Raw genomic sequence first — 22676 nt, 5'->3', positions numbered from 1 at the left:
TTTCCCCTCTCTCCTTGACAGTCAAAGTTAGGGATTCTATACCCTCCAGAGTAAGGAGTCTACATTTACCTGCTAAGCTTCCCCCCAGCTCCCGGGAGGTAGTAAGGTCACTTCCTAGCGGGAGAGGCTGCTTGTCCTTAGGCGGTAGGTGCGGGTGACCCAAATATCGTCTACAAGCTGAGCCGTCTTCAGGATGCACAGCATTCTGGTCCTAATACCTGAGTGTTCTGTTGCAGTCCAAAGGCTCTCCTCAGGCCAAGAGCAAAGGTTTTGTGCTTGCTCCCCCACCTAAGAGAAGGCCGTACTCACACCTTCCACCTTCTGCACACAGCCAAGGAACTCCTCAGTGTGGCAGAGGTGACTGGGACTGAGGATTGAGGAGAGTTGAACAAGGCCAGTACCTATTCATTCTAGCTCCATCTTTCCTGAACTGGTACCTGCTGAATTTTCCAACTCATAAAACTTATCTCCTTTCCTTATATCAGTTATTGTCATCAGGATCTCCTATTGTGCTGCTGTAAAACATGAGTCAGTTTTGATAGCTGCTCATGCTTACCATCTTCTTTCAATTGGCCTGCCAGTGTTTTTTTTTCAAATTGTGTCTCTATACTAACTCTTGAATCCATTTCCTCCTTTACATTTCCAGCTGCCATACTATTTTTCAAGGCTTAACTGCTCCCAGACTAAATTTCTGCCTTAACTTCATAACTGATTTATCTCTCTCATTTATTCTATGTAATATCAGCAGGTAAAGCACAATTGTTACAGAGTCATTCCCATTATCTACTGAAACCAGGTCATCCCAAGTTTTCTACCATACATCTTCTTAAATTTATCACATGTGCACATAAATACACACACGAATGCACACACATCTCCTTTTCCTCCTCTCAAGACACTCTTTAAATTATGGTCTAGCACTTTCCTAAATCCTGCCTATGTTTATCTTGTTCCTTTCTCCTCTTTCCTACTCCATCACCTCTCCAACTTCAATTTATCCTCCAAGGCCCAGCTCAGATGTCTCCTCCATGAAACCTTTCCCTGTCCTTTATTTTACTTAAGAACTATCACTTTCATTTCCTGCAGCATTTTATTCAAACCTCTATTATAATTTGCATTTCACTCATTCAAACTTGTAAACTCTTTGACACAATGCATGCCTTACCTTTACCTCCTCCCCACTCCCTGGACTCAGCAAGTACTTCTCTAGTAGTGAATTGAATACAACTGTTCAGATCAACATTTATTTGACTTCCTCAATATGCCAAGCAGTGAGCTAGTGCTTGAGATAAAAGATGAAATAAACACAGATCCTGTCCTCAGAGGTTCAAATGCCAAGTAGTATATTGCAATAAAATGATTAAATGCAATTAAATGATCTGATATGTTTCAGTGTTGTGTCTATCAGATCATTTATAGATACCTCCATCTAAATGAAGAAATCTGGAAAGTGTCTCCTGTTTTGCCTTCCTTCCTAACCTGCTTTCAGAGAGCAGATGTTTGTACCAGGTCCAGAGATCACATCAGGACAGAGGAAGTAGCTCCACAGAGAAAATTAACATTCAAGACAATGTTGAAATTGCAAATCAGGTAAGCAACACATTTCAAGTCAATCTAAATAATTAGGCTTCAGGAAGAAAAGGCTGGGAAGAAGCAAGTAAGAAGAAAAATAATCTAAGGCATCTTATTGGTGCACCTGTAGCTCCCTTGATTTGGATCTCACCTAATTGTAAGTAATTCTAATTGGAACTTCCCTACAGGAATGGTGGCTGGTAGAGACAGACAACAGGTATATGGTGAACATGGGGCTAAAGGCCTTTTCCAAGAGCAACTTGCTAACCTCAACTCCAAACCTCCCCCCAGCTCCCATTTCCCAAAAAACTCTATGAACAAAGATAATTCATCTTTGACCAATTTTCTCTTCTATCACTGCCCTTTCAGAATCACCCTCGGATACTGTCTTAGTATCCGTAAGGTTCAGACACCTCTTCAACCACCTCCATTCAGCATGCATGGACCTGAACACCACACAAATCTTTCTTCCCTCCATCCCATCGAAACATTTATCTGCTTGCCCCTTGGGGTCCTGGACCTCTCCACTTGGCAGTGTGCAAAGATGATGAGTAGATTTCAACTGTCTTAACTTAAATGAGCAAAACATTTGAATCCAGATAATGTATAAGATTCTAACAAATTTTCTTATTAGAAATCATAATGCCTTAAGCCAGTTAAACTATATTAAAAGGACTTTAGAAAGAATTATTAACATTGGAAATTTCACATCTCAGGGTTGGCCAGCAGTTGGAAGGATTACTTGTTTGTCTTAGCCTCACAAATCCCACCACAGAGTATGGTCCAACACTAGCCCTGCTTAAGCCTGGCTGCCCAGCCATGTATCCAGGCAGTGAATAATGTTTCCTTCAGTCTCTTTAGACTGAGAAACAGAAGATGTCACGGGTTCCACGTCAATATCTCCATCAGTTCCTATTACCCGGCTTCATAATCTTTTGTTCTCAATAAGTCCATAGGATACACTTCTCTGTGGATTATCATTGCTCTGAATTGGTAACACTTACTGAGGATCTATATTGGTTCCTCATTCTGACTTCACACTGTGAGCCTGACAAAACCATCCACACACAGATTCACAATCTTTTGCTCTAGATAAGTCCATAGGGTGCACTTTTCTGTGGATTATCATTGCCCTGAGTTGGTAAACTTACTGAGGGTCTGTATTGGTTCCTGATTCTGACTTCACACTGTGAGTCTCTACAAATACTCTAATAGGAATTTATCCAAGGGATACAGGAGTACTGATGCATAGAGGGACATGTACCCCAATGTTTATAGCAGCACTTTCAACAATAGCCAAATTATGGAAAGAGCCTAAATGTCCATCAACTCATGAATGGATCAAAAAGATGTGGTTTATATACAGTGGAATTCTACTTGGCAGTGAGGAAGAATGAAATCATGCCATTTGCAGCAACATGGATGGAAGTGGAAGGTATTACGCTGAGTGAAATAAGTCAATCATAAAAGGACAGATACCATGTTTTCACTCATATGTGGATCTTGGGAAACTTAACAGAAGACCATGGGGGGAGCGAAGGGTAAAAAATAGTTACAAACAGAGAGGGAGGGAGGCAAACCACAAGAGACTCTTAACCACAGAGAACAAATTGAGGGTAGATTGCGGGGGGAGGGGAAATGGGTGATAGGCATTGAGGAGGGTGCTTGTTGGGATGAGCACTGGCTGTTGTATGTAAGCCAATTTGACAATAAACTATATTAAAAAATAAAAAAACCATGCACATACTGAGATAAGAAGGCCAATAAACCTGCAGTTTCTGAGAGCTCAGATGAAAGTCAGGACTCTGAAGAAGGAGTAGGGACAAAATATCCTCTTATTGATGCTGTTGGAGACAAACTATAGGCCTGCCTAATTCTTAGATCTGATCTAGTATAGAAGTATTATTTTAGGGCTTGTCTAAAAAGTAATATCATGGAGATAATATTTTTCTGCTTGAAAAAAATTAATGATGTGCTGAGGTCTACATTACATGATATGAGTTAAAATCACTTCTTCCTGAGCCATTTGATTTGAGGCAAAACATTTAATCTCTCTGGTTTCAGTTTCCTATTTGGTAAGATGGAGGACTAGAACCTGATCTTTTAGCTGCATAGAGTGATAAATGGTGATTCTGTAATAAATTCCAGAATTAGAAAATACTAGTTAGACATGGATCTGCTGTAGACCATAGAAGAGAAAGACAAAGGAAAGTCAAAATTCCATTTCAGAGGTTTGAGAGGAACTGAACTACAAGGCAGCTTATTAACTGCTGACTATACAGTCATAGGAGACAGAATTCTGGATTCTTCTATTTACCATTCACTGCCTAGTGCACCAGGCTATTTGGTTGAACACACATGGATTATTCCTCTAACTTCACTCAAGCAGAAACGATAGAAGATAATTCCAAACCATGACTGCATTTGTCAAGAAAGAAATGGGTTAATGTCAAGAAGCCACTGACCCTTTTGAATTCCAGTATCTAAATGGCTATTGTTCCTCCCAGCACAGAATTTTTAGAAGACAAAACACACACTAAAGATCTAAAAAAGCAAATATCCATTAAAGATACAAAGAGACAAGGGCTCCACTAATGTAATATGAAAATTCAACTTGCAAGTAAGATGCCAGAGTTGGATTGATTGCTGTGTACAACAGTGACATGAATATAAAGACTCCCTAAGGTTAAATTGGGCTCCTGCATTGAAATTCTAATTAGAAATATGAGTGCCCCAACTCTGTGAAAGTACATGTGTGTTTAATTATTCTTTTTTCACCTTATCTCTTCCATTATTTTACACCCTTTTCCCTCCTCCTTTCTTGCTGTTCTCAAGCAACCCATGCTCCTCACTTAATCTAAGTGTAGGGCCTTTCTTTAAGTTGGCATTAATTGACAAGCAGTGTTTAATTATTATTTTTCATGTCTGAAGAGGGCTAATATTAACTCTCCATGGGCTTGAAGGCGATCTCGGCCCCCTTGTTTCTGGTGGCACCACTCTGCCTTCATCACTGGTGTTTCTTTAATCAGACAGACATGCCACATATTCTTCTTCATCTTAATGGTATGTACTTATATTTGTGCTAATTAAGGCTGTTGGGGACCTTACTTGTCTTCTACCATAGTGTTTGTAAAATTGGCACTTTGGACAACTGAAGATTATATGATCCAAGAGGTATATGGAGGGAAAAAACATAGCCTTGAGGACTATTAATCTGGAGTCTTCTTAATACCAGGAATGGCTCATAAGACTGGCATCCTTAGCTGCCAACAAGCACCTAATATTGTAACATAAATGACTGACTAATAACTAATATCCCAAAGGACCTGCAAACTATATGTTCATGCATTGGTGCCCTAGATTGAGTAGGGACTTCAAATATTGTTATAATTGTAATAATCTGGTTTTTCTCTAAATTCATCAGTCACACTAGAAATCTAAACTGTCTGCCACCATAATGGTCAACTTTCTAAATCAAAGCTGGAGATGTCTCTATTGATATTAAGTAAGAGAATATTTGCTTTTCAAGAACAGACATTTTACTCAGTCTTCTTTACCACTCTATGTTGAGTTTTAACCTCAAAAATAGACTTATTCAGGGGACTTTCTGACTCCAAACTTAACAGGCAAACAAGTTCATGGCCTGAAATCTATGTCTTCTCTTAAACACTTCTGGGGTTACAACAGAACCTGAATTACTAGACAGAAAGGGCAAATAAAAGTCACTCCAGTGATTTAGAGGTCAAATCCAATGAGACAGCTAAAATAGAAAACGTGTCAAAGATTAGGTATAAAGGAATAAGTAGGAGATCTAGTCCAAGATCAATAGGTACTAATCTAGGAAATTCAGGTGGGAAGGGTCAAAAACCAGATAGGTTCATAGGTTGGGGCTTCCAGCACAGTAATATATTCCCAGGGTCTCAAGGTTCTAGGTGACACTTAGACATTATTATAGCAAGTGGAAAAGGCATGAGATCTAGAGTCAAAGAACTTGGATTCCAATCCAGACTCCATTATATACTGACTGCATGACCTTATGCAGAACATATCTTTAAAGTTATAATGAAGATCTTTTGCATAGGATTATTGGGAGGATTAAATGGGATATACATATGAAAGCACTTTGGATATTTTAATTTGCTTTATAAATTTTAATTATTAACTTAAAACCCATATTTCCTTAGAAGCAGTGGAAAATAAGAGTTCAACTGGTACTGTGGTTCAGACACATGGGATTTAATAGGCTGTTTTTTTTTCTTTTGCTAGTTAGTTCTGCCATCTGTGGAACATTCTAAAAGAAACAACAAACTTTGGAAAACAAGCCATTCATAAACCAGGAATGGCATTTGTGATTGAAAGCCTTCGACCTATTAATACTCACAAGGGGCAGAAACTTGGAAAGTATCCTATGTTGAACATTCTTCTTTCAATCTAGACCTATTAACTTGCCTTATTAGTCATCAAGTAAATAAATCACAGACTCAAATTATCTCTGCCAGGCTCCATAAATACCAACTTGTGTGCTAATAGCATCAAATAAAAGAATAACTGTAATTCAAAGAAACTCATCAGTGGTTCTCAAAATGTGGTCCCAGACCTGCAAGAGCAACAACACCTGGAAACTTGGTAGAAAAGCAAATAACTGAGCCCTATCCAGAGCTACTGAATCTGAAACTCTGGGGATAGGTCCAGCAATCTGTGTTTTAATAAGTCCTCCAGGTATTTCTGATGCTCTTTTGGGTTTGAGAGCCATTACATTAGGCTGCAAACAGAACTAGCATCCTAAGCACAGTGGTTTTATTTGTAGATTTTTCTGGGGAACTACCCAGTTTTAACATGTTTTAACATGGCTAAAGTTTCAATATAACATGTGCAATTAAAATCAGAACTAATAAATATATGACCAAGACCACATAGATTTTTAGTTTGTATCTATAGGGCTCATTGTTCAAGGAAGTTCATTTTTCCATCTTTTGAATATACACATGTCTTGGTCAAGTCTAATTCCCTGTAATATATGAACAATTCAAACATTCAAAACATTTGAATATAACTTATTTACTTAAGGACTCTAATCAAGGTGGAAGATCTTACAATTAGTTTTGGTAATAGAAATGTAAATTGAACTCAGTTCATTAATTTTAGCAATACTCTTCCTTGTTTGGCTTTTCAGAGTATTTAAGTCTAGCTATTATGTTAATATCTTGCCTTGTAAAGTTAACAGTATAATTCAATAATATAGATAATAAAATCACAACTCAATATAGTAAGGCAAGAACAAAACAGATTTTCAGGAAAAAATAAGAGGCTGGGATTTTTTCTATATAAAAATTAAAAATAAAATTTTATGTAACTAGTGATTAGAGGTAAAAGGTCAACTTTTCTCATCTTATTCATTTTAACAAATTCAGCTACACAAGTATCAATGAGTATGAAAATCTAAGTCAAACACTTCTTTATTAACAACATAATATTTTAAGTGATATGTAAAAATGAAGTTTTATTGCACATATTACATCGACCTTTATTTTGCCTCATGATTAGGTATAAGGGTAAGGACAAAGGGCTCTCTGATTTAGAATCCCAGCAACCTCCATTACATTTCTGGGTCACTGGAAATGACGCTTTGATAGTTCCTCAGGAAGCATTATATAAATATTTGTGGAATTAGATTTTCCTGAAAGTTCCTCATCAATAATTACCAATATTCAATATAAATCACAGTTTTTGAAGTTAAAAATAAAAGCAGACCAGAGCAATCAATCATTCCTTTAACATATTCTCATATCTTCTCCTCATGATATCTAGACCAGTATCCAGGCTTCCTTCTGTTTTCCTATTCCTCAGTGCCCAGTGGCATCCTCTTGGGAGAACCCAACCACACCGTTAAGCCTGACCATCATTTTGTCTCCAATGAAACTGTAGTAGAATTTTTAGCCCCTCACTATTCCACCTTAATCAAAACATTGCTCCACATAGCTTGGTATGACACTTCTTGCTTAGAGAAAGTTCTGTTTCTTCCCAACTGAAAACTGGAAACCACAGAAAAACATTTCTAGCCTTAAGGAGCCTACTGATGAGAAAGATAGAGATCTAGGATTTAGCATGTAAAGCTTGGAATTATGGTATTGAGAAAAGGGAAGTGAGCTGCTAAATTTATGAGAATGCCATATATCATGAATAATGTAGGTATAAAACTTAACATATCTAAATATTTTTAAATAACCCTTTATAATAGCATTTTATAATTACAGTGGGCCCCTCTGGTGTGTGAATTATGGTGTATTCATGTTTAGTTGTATTGACTGTACTCAGCTTTTAGCCATGTGCCTAGCAACACACTGGGTATGAATTAATGTGCAATAATTCATGGCCTGTTGTGCCTTATTAAATATAGCATTGATTCAATTTTAGAACTGCAACATAATGACTCAAATATTTTTCAAAATGCTAAGTATCCCATACAGTTTTCATTTGAGAGCCTGTTTTCATATTTGCATCCCTTACTTACAATAGTAATATTTTCCTATTGCAGAGAAAAAAAAAAAGCAATTGTCCACCAAAAAGTAAAGTCAAACACCATGAGGAATTACCTCTTAAATGGCCTTGTTTCCTCCAATAAATATGAATCTCAAAAAAAACTCCTTTAAATGGGCAAAAAACATATTTTTTTGTTTTTCAGGCCATTTGAGAAACCACTAAAGGATTCTCAATTTGCAGAGTAAAATAATCATATATCACATTTGGCGGGGACAGGCCCAGAAGCAAGTTAGGAGAGCTGTGGTCCAGTTCTAATTCTACTAATTTACTCTTGAATTGTCAATACGTATACCCACTAGGTGCTTCAGTTTCCTCACCTGTAAAGCATTTTCCTATTTCAGGAGATGGTGTGAGAATAAAAACTATAAATCTGTTAAGATACTATATAAATATAAGCTACTATAGGCAATATGCCTAGCCTCACAGTAAGTATACTTTTAGCTAAAGTGCTTTCATAACCACTATCTCACTGATAACTCCCAGTAATGCTATGGGTAGATCGGTACTGTTACTCCCATTTCACAGTCGAGCTTTAGTCACAGAATGCACTTCCTCTCAGTGAAAGACACACATGAAGCAGTAAAACATCTAAACAGAATAAACCATAATTTCCAATATCACAATTAGAGTACCCTCACATCCAATGGACAGAGCAAGAAACAGAGACAAACTGGCAAATAACTTAGTGGCAAAATTAAAACCCAAATCCCAATCTACTGTCTTTCAAGCAGACCAGAGACTACATTTATGTTGAAAAGGTTGAACAATTACCTCATTTTGTAATTTCTGCACGAGCAAGTGAGAATCATCTCACCACAATCTCATAAATGCAACTGAATAACTGTTTTAAAAATTGTAGTATGTAGTCAGGCCAAATCTCATATTGCAATACTTTTCCAATGGATAGCCTTCCATGTGTTCATGTTCAGAATAACATTTTTAAATGACCCTTTATTTGTTTTAAACATACTAGAAGACCTGCATTTTATTAAATGAAGTTATGGAACTTTCCTTTAGTTACTAATTAGCTACCATATTATTTGCTATATTCCTACTTCTTCCAGAATTCCAACATTCTGCAAGGACAAGCTGTAAAAAACCAATGACAAAACCAGTATCCCATACCCAACTCATGCTTCTGACACTGTCATTTTTAGCATGAAATCACCTCTGGTACAAATATCTACAAATAACTTTGAAATTTGGGCCCAAAACAATTTCATTATTTCTTCTGTGATATGAGGAAACCTGAGGAAAAATAGTTTGGGGTCACAATTCTCACCAGCCTTACTAGGACAGAATGTGCTATACACTAGGGATCAGTGGATCTTGGTGAATCCATTCCAAACATGGAAACAGGGAACATAGAAACATGGAATTCCTTTAGAAAAAGTCAGACGCAGTTTCTAATTCCAGTTTCATCATTACTGGTACAACAGCATTGGAAAAGTGGCCTAATCTCTCTAAGCATATTATTATTATTTCATTGTAGATGGGACTAATAACAGTTTCTATCACTACAGAGATAGACACATAGTAAACACTCAAAAGTGCTAGCTAATATTAGGTTGGAGAAACTATTGTGGTGGTCCAGATTTCAAATAAGATATGGATCCAATGCTAGTTATTATAGGCCAAATACATCTCAAGCCTCATCTTTGCTCCCATCTTAATCATGGTCATCATCAGAGAATTTTGTTTTTTTAATTTTTTTTAATTTATAATTTTCATTTATTATTTTTGAGAGACAGAGAGAGAGCATGAGCAGATAGGAGCAAAGGAGGCGGGGGAGGTGGAAATACAGAATTCAAAGCAGGCTCCAGGGTATGAACTATCAGCACAAAGCCCTAGGTAGGGCTGGAACCCACGAGCTGTGAGACCATGACCTCAACCAAAGTCAGACACTTAACTAACTGATGAGCACCCTTCATAATAGAATTTTATTAAATATATGATTTAATATATTTAATATATGATTGCTCCTAGCATTCTCTTACTTTATCACAATACATCATTCCCATTGCACTCAGCATATACCTAAATTACAGTCCATAGTCTGCCTTAAGTCAAAATTACTTGTACTTATACCCTACCCTATATAGTAAGCATAAGAGAGCTGACTCCCTCTTTATCAAGTTCAAAGACTAGGACAGTGCTGTGCATCAATCTAAAATCCAATAAAGGTCATTTGAATTGTGTTGAAGATAACTAGTCTAACAAGGTATTTGATGCAAGATTTGGTGTTGAGACACCACAGAAAAAGGCATCCACCAGCCAACATTTTCTCATTATAGCAAAGCAGATATTTTTTTTAAATAGTTTATTGTCAAATTGGTTTCCATACAACACCCAGTACTCGTCCCCACAAGTGCCCTCTTCCATCACCACCACCTCTTTCCCCCGCCCCCTTCCCCTTCCACTCTCAGTTCGTTTTCCGTATTCAATAGTCTCTCAAGTTTTGCGTCCCTCTCTCTCCCCAACTCTCCCTCTTCCCCTCCCCTTGGTCCTCCATTAGGTTTCTCCTGTTCTCCTGTTAGACCTATGAGTGCAAACATATGGTATCTGTCCTTCTCCGCCTGACTTACTTTGCTTAGCATGACACACTCGAGGTCCATCCACTTTGCTACAAATGGCCAGATTTCATTCTTTCTCATTGTCATGTAATACTCCATTGTATATATATACCACATCTTCTTGATCCATTCATCAGGTGATGGACATTTAGGCTCTTTCCATGTTTTGGCTTTTGTTGACTGTGCTGCTATGAACATTGGGGTACATGTGCCCCTATGCATCAGCACTTCTGTATCCCTTGGGTAAATCCCTAGCAGTGCTATTGCTGGGTCATAAGGGAGTTCTATTGATAGTTTTTTGAGGAAACTCCACAGTTTCAGTTTTGGATAATGTAGTTATTGCTTTCTGTTATGACTAGTACCAGAAGTGTAAGTGAAGACCATCTATGAACATATGACACATGGGGAAAATTAGAAAGCTAGCCCAGGGGCACCTGGGTGACTCAGTTAAGCATCCGGCTTTGGCTCAGGTCATGATCTCACAGTTTGTGGGTTCAAGCCCCGCAATGGGCTCTGTGCTGATGGCTAGCTCAGAGCCTGAAGCCTGCTTGCTTCAGATTCTGTCTCCCTCTCTCTCTGCCCCTCCCCTGCTCTCGCTGTCTCTCTCTGTCTCTCAAAAATAAATAAAAAACATTTTAAAAATAATAAAAATAAAATTTAAATTAAAAAAAAAGGTAGCCCAGTTCAGTGGGTCAGGCTTTTTAGAATTCAAAAGATTCCTCTGAACACTGAAAAACAAAGGGTTAGGCTTTCCATGATTCTGAAATACCAATGACTTTTTCACTCTTCAATGCAAAATAAAAGCCCATTTAGACTTCCTTTAGCAATTATCACCTATTTGAATTCTGGTAACACTTATTTAGTTAGCAATCTAGCCTTTTCCTTGTTTAAAAAAAAATAAATAGCTGAGTGAGGTTTCTTTCTTTAATACCTTGATATGAGGCAACCATGATTTTGACCTTATTTAATATGAAAACAGAGACTTGTTAGCTGCAACAAGTCTTTTGAGGCCTGATCTCCTCTTTCCACTCAGAGAGCAGAGAACAGAAGGCAGATAGACCTCTTGGTATCAGGCCCTGATTCAGAGAGCTCAGGTAGGTGGACTCCACCCTCCTTGCCCAGCTACAGTGAGAGAGAACAATGGGGTGGGCAATTGCAGGAGGGGTGATGTCAATTCCTGAACAAGTGGATGTGCCTTACATCTCCTTGACAGGGAACTCCCTGCTACTCCTCCCACTCTCTTCCTCTTACCAACCTACTGGTTTAATAACATATCAGACAAAATATAACCACACGGATTTTTTTGTGTACCATGCTTAGAGATTTTCAGAAGAAAGCAAGATGGACCAAGCTGCCAGTACTATTCCTGTCTCAAAGACACCCTTACACATGTAACATGGAAATTCAGCTGTCATCACCCTGCCTCTTTAGAGAAGTCTGTACTCTATTCTTCAAAGCATTGGAGCACAGATAAGGCAGAGCAGCTAGTAGCATTGCTAAAATACTTTGACAGGTGTGGATAGAGTATTTTCCCCACGCCACACACACACGCACGCACGCACGCACGCACACCACTCGCCACTTACCTCTTCAGAGATCTCTATTCATTGAAAGATATTCCAGTGTTTTGTCATCAAATCTCAGAGATCTTGCTTCTGCCACCATTGTAGGTGGCACCACTCTCCAGACCTTCAGCTAGACCCCCCCCCCAAGCCAATACCACTTCATGCTTCTTAGGGAAGCTATCCCATGGGGTTATCAGAGGCAATGAACATAGCGGTTATGCATGTGGACGCTGGAGCCAGACAGCTATATCTAAATCTAGGCTCAATCACTTACAAGCTATTTGTTTTGAGACAAATTTCTTAATTTATCAATGCTACAGTTTCTTCATTGGGATGATAGTTAGTAGGACCTATTGTGAATATTAAATGTTAAATAAATTAATATGTGCTGAGTATTTAGAAAATGCCTGGCACACAGTAAGTGTTCAATAAATGTTCTCACCTAATGATGTTCTATCCTCTATCATCCCCATATTCCACTTGATAGGATTCTGTGCTTGGTATTTTAGTAATCTTAATTTAAAATTCTGAACTTCACATTTTTTCCTTTGTGTAATATACTTCTAGAAGGAACTTCTCTTTTTTCTTTTCATTTCAAGGTACTTAATTTGCACAGTCTTCTTATAATGGAATATGAGAGACAGAAAAACAAATAAAACTGCCCTGAAAACTTGATTTGCAGGCCAAACTCAGGGTTAAACAAAAAGCTTGTTACATAACAGGCTCTCAATAAATGCTAAAATAAATATATTTGCTCTCCCTTTCTCATTGAGCACAAAGTGGCTAATCCCAGAAGAGAAAAAAAAGTATTTTTCTATTCTTTCCCCAATTTCTCTATGACAGCTCTTGAGGAATATTCCAGTCAAGTGTGATTGGCTTATCTCCCCAAATGGGCAAAGAGACATAATATCAAAGCTTATAATTCTTTGAGTTATTTGAGTATTTCATTGATTCTGGGGCCTAATTCACTCATTCAACTGCAAACAGAGATGATCTCCCCCTATTTCTCTCCCTGTTTCTTTTGAACACTTTTATGCCTGGACTCCTGGCCACCAAACTCCCCTGCTATTCCTCCTACCTCCAGCCACTCCTTTTCAGTCTCTTCTTCAGATATCCCCCTTCTATCCAAACCCAAGAGCTCATCTCCCGCAGCACCCTCCTCTTCATATCCCTGTACGTGTCCTGCATCATCACTTCCCATCCTATGGCTCCAAAGGCAGGCTACCCCTCCAGGACAAGCCCCTTCCATAAAATCTGGACTTCTAAACTCAACTGCCCTCTCACTCTCTCCATTCAAACACCAAACACACGTCAAGCTCAACACATCCAAAAGTCTCGATTTCCTACTTAAACCTGCTTCTCCCCCAAACTTCCCACTGAGTAAATGGGAACAGAACTCTCACAGTTACTTGGACCTAAAATTTAGGCCTCATTGCCAATTTCTCTCTCATACACAATCCACATTCATATCATTTACCTTCAGTATATGTCCCAAATCTAAACTCTCCTCATTGCTTCCTGTTCTATCAACCTAGTCCAAGCCACTACCATATCTCCCGCAAATTGATGCAATGGCTCCCTAACTGGTCTCTGCCCCCACCCTTCCCTCCTCTCCCACCCTAACAGTCCAGTTAATGTAGCAGACAAAGTGGTAAAAACAAAGGGCAAACCAGTCACATTCCTATTAAAATATCTCAGTTTTTAGATTTTCCCACTTGAATGGAAGCTCTAAGAGGGCAGAAATTTTGTCTGCCTTATTCACTGCTTCTCCCTGGAAACTAGAGCAATACCTAGCATAGGATAGGTACTTAATAAGTATTTGTTGAATGAGTAATGAATTAAATACTAAGTGAGTGCCTGCTTGGTATCTAGCCTTGTGCTGAGTTTGGGGTACATATCAAAAACATAACTAACAAACATGTCCTCCATGTCCATGTCCTCATGCCTAGTGAGGAATGAACATTCACATACATAACCAGTAGTTGATAGGTTAATGTTACTTGGGTGTTAATTTTACATGTCAATTGGGCTGGGCTCTAGTACACAGGTATTTGTTCAAACATTATTTAGGATACTCCTGTGGGGGTATATTTTTGATGAGACTAACATTTTAATTGGTGGACTTTGAGCAAAGTGAATTATCCTCTATAATTTGGATGGGCCTCATACAATCTACTGAAGGCCTTAATAGAATAAAGACTGATGCACCTCAAGCAAGAAGAAATTCTTCCAACAGAGAGCCTTTCAACTTGAACGGCAACAATGGCTCATCCCTGGATCTCCAGACTGCCAGTCCACTTCATCAGATTTTGGACTCTCTATACTTCCATAATCCTGTGAGCCAATTTCCTTATCTCTCCCTACCACACACATACCCTTCATATTAGTACTATTTCTCTGGAGAGATCTGACTAACACAATTGGGAAATGAAATGTGCTACAGGGGTACATATCAGAGGGGGTCTTCTATGTTATTTTGGGAAGTCAGCAAAGGTGTCCTTAGGATATGGCATTTGTGCCAAGATTTACACTGTGGGTAGATGTCAGATAGCACCAGTTTTACAGTGGTTTCGGGGGGACAGAACTATTCTAGGCAAAGCAAATTATATTTTCAGTGGCCCTACAGTAAAAGAAGTGCTTTCTAGGCTCTAAGAAGTCCGGCATTGGTTGATTGCCCTTATATGAGAGGTGCAATCTAGATGCTTTATTTGGCAGGCCTCATGCTAAGAAAGTCAAGCATACTGTCACACAATCCCTCTCAGCAGAGGTCGCAGTCAGCCTGATCCAAAGAAAAACACCATACATATTCATCTCTCCTGTTGGCAAAGTTCATGCCCTTCCTCTCTACACAGAGATATAATCAGTGAAGTCTGACATAACTCCAGGCTGCATACACCCAAGAAAATAGCAAAGTCCTTACAAGGAGAGACCTAATTCAGCCTCAGAGTAGTCCAGTCAGCAGTCACTCCGTTCTAAAACCTGTCAGACTGCGATGCTTGCTCAAGGCTGTTGTTTTGACATTAGCTTGACACATTCACATGTCACCCTCATTGTGTGAACTCCTACTCAGTGTTTTGTAATAACAGCAAAGGCATCAATATTTAAAAACAATCAAATGTATGTTTGGTTTAAATAGGCAGTTGAGCCACAATCACTTGCAAAAAAAGTCTTTTATGTGTATTTGCCTGTTATATATATTTTAAATTAACTGATCATCTGGGAGGTCTCTTAACTGCTTCAATTAACTACAAAGGATCAATAATTTAACAGGTCCTCTTAAAAATACTGTAATCTAGGGGCACCTGGGTGGCTCAACTCGTTAAGCATCGGACTCTTGATATTACCCCAGGTTATGATCTCATCATAGTTTGTTAGTTCAAGCCCCGCATTGGGCTCTGCACTAACAGTGCAGGGCCTGCTTAGGATTCTCTCTCTCTTCCTCACTCTCTGCCCCTCCCTGCTAGTTTCTTTCTCTCAAAATAAATAAATAAACTTAAAAAATATTGTAATCCAAATTACTTCCCCAATATACATCCTGCTTCCATTATCCCTTTAAAGACGATAGAAGATTCTGTATATTGAATGCCCTTAAAGTTACTCATGAGGTATAAACACCTTAACAGACATTTCCTTCATGGAGGCAAAGTGCTGAACTCATTCATCTAATTTTCTCTCTTCTATTTGGAAAGGGAGATGAGGACTTATACCAGGTGCTTATGGAAGTGGCTCAAGTGCCACCTATGTCCCAAAACATATTTCCTCAGGTCCCTCAGGTAGATGAAAGGCATATTTCAAAAGACTGATGAATAAGGACCTATTTGGAAATTGCCAAATAGACTGAATGTGCCCACCCACTAATGTTGGATAAAACCATTTTAATCCAATATTCTCTCTGTGGTGTCAAGGTTGGAAACTTAAATGAAAGAGGATAGTTGGAAAGAGTCAGCTAAACAACCAGTCTCAGTTGCTTGAAAACAGCCTTTGGATCTTTGGGTAGAGTTTTGAACTAGAGTACACCCAAGGAATAGGTACACCTCTGTCATTCATCCCAAGATGTTGGCTAAAGTTCAAAAGCCCCTCTAGAAATGTCTCCCCAAGTATGATGTAGTTCTCCATATAACTTCAATCCTGGTAGACCCTAGAAAGTTTTTCCATCCTGCATTCCTTGATTTTGGCATTCCTCAAAGATTTAGTAAAAGTAGAAATAAGCATTGTGAATTTTATTTAGTATCTTGAAAGCCTAATGGAAAAAATACATATACCTAAATAAACATAAATATACATACCAGGTTTTGTCTCATTTTGTTTTATTTTTTATGGCATTATATCATTAATAACACTGGTCACCTGGTTATCATAGGTCAATCAAAAACTCTGATTCACAGCTACCCCTAGCTTATCTTAATAAATAAGAAAAATAAAGTCATTATTACTTGATAAATGCTGTTTGGTAAATAAAATTGTTAAAGTGTGAGATCCCTGAAGGAAAAAAAGCCAATTTTTAAAAAGACTTTGATGATGACAAAGGAGGAACCCTGGCCCTAACTGTACTATGTCTCCCACCTGTCTGCATTACCTCCCTGCATTCATCTCACTGGAAATGATCTGGTTAGGCCATGTGACTCTACGTGAGGCACACGCCAGGCCTAACCAAGTCCTTCCTGGTCCCTGTGTTCCTCCTCTCCCACTGTTCTCTACAAAGACTAAGTCTAGAGCAGAGGCAACTTAGATACCAGAGAAAAAGAGTTCAGAGAATCACCACAGTATTAAGAATTAAATTTGTAGCTCTCCTCTGACACATACCTGCAGACAAGATGTGTGCACAAAAGCTGGGCATGTATGAGTTTTGAGAGGATATTGCTCATAATCAACAAATGAGTGGTAATCAGACTCTGGGTGGCCATCTCAATTTTTCACAGGAGATCTTGATTCAAACTCAATGTTAGAAATGCATCCCCACTGGCTCACTCACATAAAAATACTTAATTTTCCTTTCATTATTTGGCGTACATTAGCTACAGTTATCCACCTCATTCCTGGCTTTTCTTAAATTGTGCTAATAGTCAAAATAAGCCAGACCATCTTACAGTCCACTCTGAAGTCATCAAAACCCTCAACATTTGGCTCTACCACCCTAACCTCTCCCATCTCAGGTGACCCATATTATCTAGCCCCTTTCCTATCCAAGCATGGTCCTAGAAAAATGTCTTAGATTCATTCATTTGAAAGTATAAATGATAGATTTGACTTGATCAGTTCTTCATCCTAGGGGTACCCTTCTCCATACTGGAGTAAGGATCTAGATGCTCTTGGTTAATGTAGCTGGATGATCTTTTCTACTTTACCAATGTTTATTTGCATAAGTAATAGTCACAAGGGCTTTGTAGCAGGCCCCGGGGAGGAGGCAGATAAAGTCAATGCAGAGAAGAGCATGGTCTCTATCTTTATCTGCCTTCCTGCTATCTACACAAAAAGCCTAGCCTGATGGCCTGATTTTGAGCTCCTAAAAAAAGAGGTCAGTGTAAGAAACAGAAAGATCTATGTTTACAGTAGACTGTGTGAGAGAGAACTACATTTTTATAGAGGCCACAGGAAGAAAGCAATGTCAAGGTCCTTTGACAAGGAGACTAAGACATCTGCGGTGGCTCATTTTAGGGCACATATGAGACATAACCTGACCTAAGGGCCCCAGAAATAACAAAAGAGGAGTTTGGGAATAAAAGTAGAGTGAAGTTTCAAGTCTACTGAAGCTTAATTAAAAATTATACCCAATGAAATTTTCCCCATAATTTTATAAGTTAGGAGAAATATTTGGGAGCCACATTGGCCAATTTTGTAGCTTTAGTTCACTGCTTGAAGGCCAATGACTTCAGGAAATCTTCCTTCACTAGCTGTACCTTCCAAATAAAATGTATTATTAGTAACATCATCATTATTATCATTAGTTAATATTTATAGTTTCATGCTATTTTTCATATCTTCTACTTTTCAGCTATGAGATAGTATGGCAATAATACCTTTGAAATTGGCATATCACATTTCTTCTGCAGCGATTTAGTTGCCTGGTGCCAAATCCTGAATTTAAATAAAATAACTATGACTGCACATTGGCCCTGCCCATTAATGCCAAATGAATGCATTGCTAGATCAGTAAATAGCAAATTCATTATGGAGTGTTACTCGAGCTCTTACAAATGAGCCACTTGAGTCAGATCATACCTCAATCTCTGTGCTGCCTTTGCGTGTCATCTACCTAGGAAGGTGATGCTTTGAAATCGTGTTAAGAATTTTAATCACAGATAGTCTCTGCACACTGAGTAGATAGGGAAGAAAAGGGGACTTTTGTTTCCCTAGACTCCAGTTCAACCCCTGCAGTTTTCCTCACCTTGGATGATGTATTCAAGATTTTGATTCATTTTTCCATATTATAACCATCTCTTTCACAGCTGGGGTGAAGGGAAGGAGAGAGAGTGTTAGATAGCTACAGGGAAAGTCATAATTTAAGGGTCAGAAACTTTTTATAACTGGTGCACTAAGGTTTGGGGTTCTTCTACCATATTTAAGTGGGCTCTGCTGCTGCCACCAACCCTTTCTATCCATCATGCCAAGCAAAATCTGGCCATGTATTAGTCTCACGTGGCTAAAACTGAGTTGCCCATTCTGGCATTATGACTATCATTCTTTGTTCAAAAATTATTTCATTTAATTGTTTCATTTAATCCTTTCAGCAGCACTAAGAAAGTGGGCACTATTGCCAGCCCCCACTTCATACAAGAGAAAATGGGAGTTTGAAGAACATAAATAACCTCCTCTTTGGTCACACCAACAATAATGAGGAATTTTTCAAACCCAAGTTTCTGTGACTCTAATCTCAAGTACTAACTACTGTGCTAGTCAGCTGCCCAGGAGCTGAAACAATGAGAATAAAGTCCATGGCCCACCTAAACACCAGGACATCACACTAACTGACTGTGCAGCAAATCTAACTCTCTTCCTCCGACGGGGGACCTGGTTTGGATGACTTCAGTTCACATTTTGTAATGTTTGTTTATTTTTGAGAGAGAGAGAGAGAGAGAGAGAGGAAGAATATGTGAGCAGGGGAGGGGCAGAGAGGGAAATAGAGGATCCCAAGTGGGGTCCCGATGCAGAGCTCCCCATGCAGAGCTCCCCATGAGGGGCTTGAACTAGCAAACCATAAGATCATGACCTGCGCCCAAGTCGGATGCTTAAACGACTGAGCCACTCAGAGCCCGCCCCAACATTCACATTTTTAAAGTAGCAGCCCCAGGACTCTGTGTGTTTGTGCCAATTAGTTAACCTTCCCAAATAAACATGGTTCCTTCAGCTGTAAATTCCAGTGTTTTTCAAACTGCTGAAGGATCAGATTGTTTTTTTATTTTTTTAATTTCTTTTTTAATATTTTGGAGGAGTGTAAGTAGGGTAGGGACAGAAAGAGGGAAACAGGATCCAAAGAGGGCTCTGTGCTGACAGGCTGACAACAGCATACCCAATATGGGGTTCAAACTCACAAACCATGAGATCATGACCTAAGCCAAAGCTGAACACAACTAACTAAGCCACACAGGTGCCCCTGGTTTTTTTCTTTTTTAAATTACCAGTTCATGTATAGACTGACACTTTTGTATAACACAGTAAAAATAAATTCCTAGAAATACTTAACTTTTTATCCTTAAATTCAGCAGACATAAAATGATTCTGTCAAATTCTGAGAGTGTCTCTCTCTTCAAGTGCCCTGCTGGGGGCTAAGATAAATCTTGAGGTTCTAACTTGGCTACTCTGGATTGTCAGAAACCAGCAGCCCTGCTCATTATTTATATTCAGCAGCTCCTCCACAGTTTCCTCCCTCTGCCAATCAGATCCTGTACAGTCAGACCAGTTTGGAATATCATTCCTACAATTTTCGTTTACCATGGGGTTTGGGGTCATCACTCTACGTTGCACTATTTTTACTCCTTGCATTTTACTCCTGGAATGAGATGATTTCTGGCAGTTGGATTCTAAAACCCAGCTGTCAATTAAAGGACACCAGAGGGAATCTCTGCATGAACCACATCAACATTTTTCCTTCTCCCCTGCCTCATCAAGGGCAATTTATCAAGGGCAAAAAAACCTTTCCTAACTGAGTGGAATATGCTGCAGAGAGTCTATGTCTTTTATAAGAGCATTAAAGTCCCCACCCCACCCCTGTTTTGACATTGTACTTTGACAAAAAAAAAGTACTAATATGGCCAATGTTATCAAACATTGGTAGAGCTACTTTTTAAGACTGTGGTACCTGTCCTCTTGATTTGAAAGTCATTTGAGAAAATCTCCCAAATATATCAGAATAAATGTAAACCACCAAAAGAAATCAAATTTGCAGGAGTGCCTGGATGGCTCAGTCAGTTAAGCATCCAACTTCAGCTCCAGTCAGGATCTTACATTTTGTGGGTTCGAGCCCTGTGTTGGGCTCTGTGCTGACAACTTGGAGGCTGAAGCCTGCCTCAGATTCTGTGTCACCCTCACTCTTTGCCACTCCCCCACTCATTCATTCATTCATTCATTCATTCATTCTCTCTCTCTCTCTCTCGAAAATAAGTAAACATTTGAAAAACATTTTTTAATCAGATTTGCAGATAGACTTGTCTATATTCAGAACCCATGCTCCCAAACACTGGGCAAAGCAGAAAGAACTGAGTTGTCAGGGGATAAACATGTCTGTCTCCTGCCCACTCAGGTTGACAGGATTAAGGCTCTATACACAAAAGACTGCCTTTTAATTTTTTTTAATTTATTTTTTTAAACAAAGGCAATAGATGAAACCAAAAAATATTTAGACCAAGAAATCCCAAATTACATTTCTGGGAGCCTTGGGGTTTCTGGGAAGGTGTCATATGATCATGGGAAATGGAGGAAGGATGGGGGGATGAAAGGAAGGAAGGAAGGAAAGAAAGAAAAGCTAGCCAGGTGAAGGGTAGGTCTCTGTTCCTTCTTTAATCATCACAGCCTTACTTTTATCCATTTCTAATTTTAGACTTCTCTGTAAAATTCAATGTGAGGAAAATATTCTACTCTTTCAATTTTTTTAAACTACTTATTTAACTACAATTTTGATCCTAAACATTTTGGTTTGATTTAAATCAGCAAGTTTTAAGCCTGTTTTAGAATTGAATTGGATTTTGATTTTTTTTATTTTTGTAACTCCAAACTTTTATTTCAGAAATATTTGGCTGTAGAAATGAGTCAGACATCTCATTTTAACTGAGACATTTTTGCCAAACAAAATGAAAGAAAATATGAATATTCTGTCCTCTTGAAAGAGAAATGTCGGTACAGGATCTGATTTTCTTCTGTTATAAGAATTTCTTGAAGACTTGTTAGGAAAAGTCTAATGATGGAAGTGGGAAGAGAGCAGTGTCCTGTCTCTATTAAAATTTTCGTTTGCATGTTAAAAGATTCAGTGAAATACTTCGTAACTAAAACTATTCTCTAACATCTTGGTCTGCAGATAAGAAAAAACTTCTAGCCATGGAAGTGCTGCTCCACTAGGTTCTATAGTTAACCAAGGCCTATGTTGGTAACAGTAGGAATCCTATGAAATCCATTTAGAGATACAAGTGGAACAAAATAACCCATGATATTCTAGGTCTGCAACCTAGAAATCAATAAATCCAGGTGTGATGGAGCCATGCCCAGAGATATTTGCCACCTTGAATAGTTTCCAAGTTACAATTTGGAATTTGGTCAGTTTCAAAATGCCAGTATTAGTACCACATTAAATTTATTATCATTTTTATAGAACAGTCTGGACCCCATTACAAGAATATTATCTTAGGATTCTTTTCCATAATAATCACAGTCACTGCTCTTAATTCTTTATGTGTAATATCATTAATATTCATGGTAATCTGGTAAGAGAAGTATTATTATACACAATATACCAAAAAAGCAAGTCAGGACTCTAAAGTTAAATGATTTGGGATGCCTGAGTGGCTCAGTCTGTTAAGCCTCCGACCTCGGCTCACGTCATGATCTCATATTCATGGGTTTGAACCCCACATCGGGCTCTGTGCTGACAGCTCAGAGCCTAGAGCCTGCTTCAGATTCCGTGTCTCCCTCTCTCTCTGCCCCTCCCTGCTCATGCTCTGTCTCTCTCTGTCTCAAAAATAAATAAAACATGAAAAAAAAATTTTTAAGTTAAATGATTTACCTAGAAATATTAGAGCCAAATAAATAGTAGCTCCAAGTCCTTCTAAACAGAAAGGTCATCCCATGAGATTAGAATCCATATAAAATCCATATACCTATCTTGAGGGTATGTAAGAAGATATGAGTTGCCATCATTTTATTGAATGTTTATGCCAGGCACTGGGCAACGCCTTTTACATATATTACCCTCTTTAATCCTCAGAATGCCTACTATAGT

The sequence above is a fragment of the Suricata suricatta genome, chromosome 9, assembly GCF_006229205.1.
Source record: "Suricata suricatta isolate VVHF042 chromosome 9, meerkat_22Aug2017_6uvM2_HiC, whole genome shotgun sequence".
Lineage (NCBI taxonomy): Eukaryota > Metazoa > Chordata > Mammalia > Carnivora > Herpestidae > Suricata > Suricata suricatta.
Note: the sequence above shows the minus strand (reverse complement) of the source record.